The sequence below is a fragment of the Lasioglossum baleicum genome, chromosome 19, assembly GCF_051020765.1.
Source record: "Lasioglossum baleicum chromosome 19, iyLasBale1, whole genome shotgun sequence".
Classification (NCBI taxonomy): Eukaryota; Metazoa; Arthropoda; class Insecta; order Hymenoptera; family Halictidae; genus Lasioglossum; species Lasioglossum baleicum.
Window position 1 is genome coordinate 4,678,887 of NC_134947.1, and position 6,000 is coordinate 4,684,886.

Genomic DNA, 6,000 nt, shown 5'->3' on the forward strand with positions numbered 1-6,000 from the left:
GATCCTCCGGATGATACTGAGATACACTTTATCTAAAAGTGAAGTTGTATATGTAAATAAAAACTCTAGATAGGAGTTGAAAGCGGGGACCCTAAGTGTTATAACTAGACTCCGCGGATTTCATGCATTTATGACAAAAATGGGCACGTACAATTACAGCAGTGAACGAATTAGGAAGATTTAAGGACATCTGTGTATTAATTTCAGCTTATTAAAAGACGATTAAAAGAAGAAAGAAATTTCTATCTGGCTCCTGTATCCAGCAAGCAATTTCTTTTATAAATCAGATGCGCTGTATCAAATGGTGATATTTTTAACTTCCGGGTTCGGCCGGAGATAGGTGATCGAGGCCGGAAGTTACATTTTTCAAATGGAACATGATATTTTTTGTTACGGATTCGGATTCTATGCGAAACCTACTTTGTTAAGGAGCTATTAATGAAAAACCACGGACCAATCAGAGCCCAACCAATTTGAGGAAGCACAACATTTTTCGGACGCCCTATATAAATAATAAACCTCTAAATTATAATATTTCTTGATTAAAACACTTCGTGAAATTTACATTCTAATCTCTGCCATTAATTTGCATGTATTGTAATATGTTGTAATACAAATTACAACATAATGAAAGCATCTTTGCGCAAACGTAACTCAAGAATAATCGGTTACGATAAAATACGAAACACAAATCGATAGATGAAGCTGCGCACTTTCCATTGATGTGCACCGTATGAATGTAATCAGATAAAACGTCGGTTCAGAAAAATCGGTGAAACTGATGAAAGTCGCAATTATTGTTGCACGGATCCAATATTTGAAAATGATGAGAAAGAATTGGATCAGCCGCGTCACTATAGAGCATAACGACCGGGGAAGGGATTAATCCGAGCCGGCCGGTGATCACCTGTTAGTGAACTAGTCTGATCGTGAGGGGATTACATTTTCGAAATGCGCCGCGTTTCAGCATCCGCCTCGGACACCTCTCCAGGGAAATAAAAGTAGGTATTTATATCTACGGACGGGATAACGCCGTGAAATGTTCGATAAATGGGATTCCTGACGGCCCCAACCAAGTTTATGCAATTAATCCGTGTTTAGGTTCGCCCCGGCGACATTAGCTATCTGGTTATGGGGCGGCTGGTTCTTGCCGCGCTTTCGAGTCCTCCTAATGATAACGCTATCGATATTTATCTGCGAGCTGGATTTAGCTGCGAGCGCTAATATAAATTGGACCAAGTGGGTTCGCAAAGTAAGACCGTGGTAATTACAGGTCTTACGCTATGCGTCAGTTTTAACCCTTTGCGCTACTGTCGTTCTCGAGTGGTTCAGCTAAAATGTATTCCGAAAGACTGTTCCTCGTACTCAGAAATATTGAGACACCTGTGTAATACTAGAAGCCGACGGGAATTAACTATATACGTTTTTGAAAATCACGCTTACATTATTTAAAATGCACTGAAAAGGAGAAAATAATTTTTGTCCTGGTTCTCCATTAAAATACCGAATCCAGTTAAATAAAATTATATACAAACAACTTACAATTACATACAAAAACAACACGGCAGGTTAATATAAGCGTGGTAATAATGAAAAAACAACAAAAATGTATTTATTCTTCGGTTGTCCGAGAAAATTTTGGGATCCTAATTAGCAAGAAAGTTATAACAAGTTCGGTATAAAGGAGCGCGGTCCACAAAGGACGCCAAACAATTTAAATGGCTAACAAGAGAAGTTTAGCGACTGGAAAAATGAAAGAAGTTTCGAGTAAGAAAATTCAAAAACGGCCGAAGTTCTTGAGGCGCAGGTAAGTGACTTCCACGGACGGCGTCTCAATATAAATGGATCACCCTGTATACAGGGTGTCTCAGCCAAAGGAAGTCACCTAAATATCTCCCTTATTTTCAATGCCTCAAAAACAATATTTATGGCGTAATGTAAATGGTATCGAAGGAGGAATATCGTAGAAGAACGATTTTTTTGTCCGGTCATTTTTTCACAGCTTTCTTCAAGGTCATCGATATTGTTTTATCGGGAAAACATTTTTTTTTTAGTCCGTCTTATAGCGGCTGAAAAAATACATTTGAATATGCTTAAGTCATTGACGAAATCGAATAAAGAAAAAGATGTTTTCCCGATAGAAAATAACGATGACCTTGAAAAAACTATGGGGAAAATAACCGGGCAAAAGAAATTGTTCTTCTATGATATTTTTTCTAAAATAAGGGTGATAGGTGGCTTGCTTCGGCTGAGACACCCTGTATATAATTACATCGAGACTTTCTAAATAAAAATAGCATAACGCGACCATCTTGTCCGCTTCGATACGGTTGTACTCGTTCGGTTACGGCCGAAGGTGCTGTCCTCGAGTGACTTCACCCGATTGCAGTCTCCTCGTTCAATGACCATGACCTTGAGGCACGCCATGACGTATTAAATGGCAGGCTCGGACGCAGACGTCAGGAAGGAATAGCGATGTTGCACCGCGGGGATTTCCAGGAATAGAGTGAATCGTTCCCCGGCAAGATCAATTTTTTTATACTGCAACTGGCCATTAATTGGACGCGGTATTACGGTATCGAGACGATAATACTGCACAGAAATACTGCGGAGTAACCAACGAAATGTGAAACGTGACGCGTCTCGAGAAACCACACAAAATTGTTTCGCTTTTCCCTACATGGAAGCATGAATCATTCATCGAAAATAATTGTTACTTTAAGTTGCTGTAATTCTTAAACGGTGCAGTGAATCGAGCCCAAACTTTGGTAATTGCGTTGATTGAGTAAGAATTATATCTTGTCAAATTTTCAAAAAATTTGTTGCGTTTTTTCATACCTCCAGAACATCCTTAATGATTTTGTTGCATTGAAAACAACGTTGCGACATTTCGAAATTTCTCGAATCTTTTATTGTTTTATATTTCAGCTAGCCAATTTTTTCATAAATGCATAAAGATCCGCATTAACCAATTTATGTTTGAAGCATTTCCTGTCGCAAACTCGAAGAGGTCAAGATGCTCGCAGAAAAGGATCACAATCACAACTGGTTTTCACGGCAATGTAGCCATTGACATTGCACACACAGGTTACTGCCGTAATTGGTAAACGTCAGATGAATTCTCTGCGTGAATCGAGAATACGCCATCCGGTCTTCAATACCAAATACACAATTGAATAATGCGTATGACGCACGTATGACGCACATAAATTCACGCATAAATTTCAAACAAGTTTCGCACGGTTTCGTCTTCGATTGCAGAACCGGTGTTTTTGCAGGAATCCGGTATGCTAAAATCGGTAACAGATATCATCAGCTTCGACTGAAACGGTGACTTGTGTCATCTTTTTATTTGACACGTTCCACGCGAATCTTATTCAAGTACCAGTCAATTGACACTTTCATTTTTCACTATAATCGAATTAATGACGATATCGGAATATCTACAGACGGTGTACAAAGTATTCGTACACATTAAAAAGACCAATTACTTTTTCAAAATTGGACCCCCAACAGCTTGAGTTTCTTTTCAGACGTTAGAAGGATTAGTTTGCCAGCTAATTTGTAAATGATTTTTTTAAAAAATTGTTATTGAGCACAGATAAAAAATTTAAAAATCGTGGTCTTTACTGTTCCCTTCGTAATTGCGACCAATAACAATTACAAACAAAATTATTTACACATTAGCTAGTAGACTAACCCATCTAACGTCTCAAGAAAAGTAAAGCTGCTGAGTCCAATTTTGAAAAATTTATTCGTTTTTAAATGTTGCACGAATACTTTGTACACCGACTGTATATCAGCCGATATTAATTTTGGCTTTTTCCACATTTACCAGAAAGTTGAAAGACGAACAATCTCCACTGACCATAAATGAGCTTTCAATTTTTTATTGAATAATTATTACATCACTCGGTGTAAAGAGGAGGCAGACGTGGTAGATTAGCTTTTTATCCAGCGACCGACATGGGAGTGTGAATTTGCACATTCATTATCAGGCGTGATACAGGTTTTTAACGAGTGGAGCGAAAAAAGTTGGCCACTCGGAGTGCCGAAGAGCTGCTTGAGCTGTATCGGCAGAGTGTTTCATATATTATAGCGAAGGCAAACAGCAAAAGTTACGCACGATTTCCATTTGATATCTTCCAATTCGCCAGGTACAGTGTAATAACCGAATGAAAAGTCTGTCGAGATGTTTTAAATAGATACATTCACGAGTTAATTCAATTTGTTATATTATATTATCGTTGAATTGTGCTTATAAACTATTTAAAACTATTTAAAATTGTACAAAGAGACGGCTAAGACGACAATTTTTTCCAGGTGGAATCTCGAGGATAAAAAAATTAGTCATTTCAAACGGTAACGTAATTATAAATTTATGAAAATGAAAATTTACATGACGATCCACCGGTCTGATCAGAATATGTATAAGATGATCCACTTACCTGTTACAAGTCATAGCTCTCCGGTGCACTTAAAAAGAAACACAGGGTAAAGGAAAAATGAATAATTCAGAGAGCACTGCATTAGATAGTCTCGTGCATACTTTTTCCGAATGCAACTGATCGCATGGATTTAACATCTGCAATATTTTTTAAACTGTGACGAAATATATTCGCAGCATCCAGTTCGAATATTATCGTTTCACCTTGTAAACGATCGATAAGTCCGGAAATTACACCTCCATCACAGTTTTAATTACCCTCGAACTGTCTAGCGACTAGCGGTCGATAGTGTACGTGAACATGTACGCATATAAAAGGCTGCTCTTCACTTTACCCGACTCAAAATTTCTGCGTTTCTCCTACGAATTATGATGTATTTGGTATGTAATCCGGTAGATTTGTACCCGGCGCGAATGCAGATCGAAATTTCGAACTTCTAGGATCAATAGTTGAGGATCGAAACTTCATTTACATAACGAATACATCATCATTCGTAGGAGAAATGTACTAATTTTGTGTCTGGTAAAGTAAAGTTTACCCGATTGTAAGAATTCCTGTGAGTACTTCGAAATTAATTTAAACCTGACATCTTCTGCAATTTACTATTAAAATTATTCTAGAATTATATTATTCTATAATTATATGTCAAAATTAATTTGAACCTGACATCTCCTCAATTTGCTATTAAAATTATTCTAGAATTATATTATTCTATAATTATACGTCAAAATTAATTTGAACCTGAAATTTCCATCAATATGAAGCCTTTGTCAAATCTTTCAGATAGGGAAACAAGTAGTGTTTGTGTTATACCAACGCCGGTTGTCGATAAAGCTCTGGCTCTCCTGTAAAATCATAAACTATAACTCTGTTTTACGATTACGAAAGAATGCTTTAGTTTCGAGGTGATTGCAATATGTCAAACGCCCGGCGAGCACTGAAGGCAAAAGAATCAACCACAAAGAAGAACTCAGAACTCATCTGTCGGCTGTCCGAGGCAAATTGAAAATTACTCCGTCGGTTATAGCTTATGGTGGTTTGAGCGGTCGCCGCGAACGTTAAATAGAAGCCTGTCCAGCAGCGTGCAGGTTTCAGTGAATTCTGTAAAATTAAACAGAAGTGAAATTATTCCTTTTTACCGTGCTCGACATCTGCCCTGATCAAAGGACGATAGAATCGATACTATTAGAAAGGACGAAAGGACACTGCCCAATGTGGTTTCCTTTTATTCCCTCACATCCGCGCGGCACATTGAAACTACACTGCGGCGAATCATTTTAAACACAAGTCAATGTTGCGATTTGTCGTTTGTACGATTTCATATTATAGCGTAAACAGGGACGAATGATAACAGTTATTCTAAAATTTTCTACGCTAGAAATCATGAATAAAAAGTTGATTATTATTGAAATTTAATTAAATGATTGGAAATTATCGATTTTTATACTTTTCGATTACAAGTAACAGTTTTATTAGTGGGAACATCGAGATTTTCCTTAATTCCATTGACAAATACGGGAGTTACGAAGAAATTAAGTATGTTTGTAAGCCA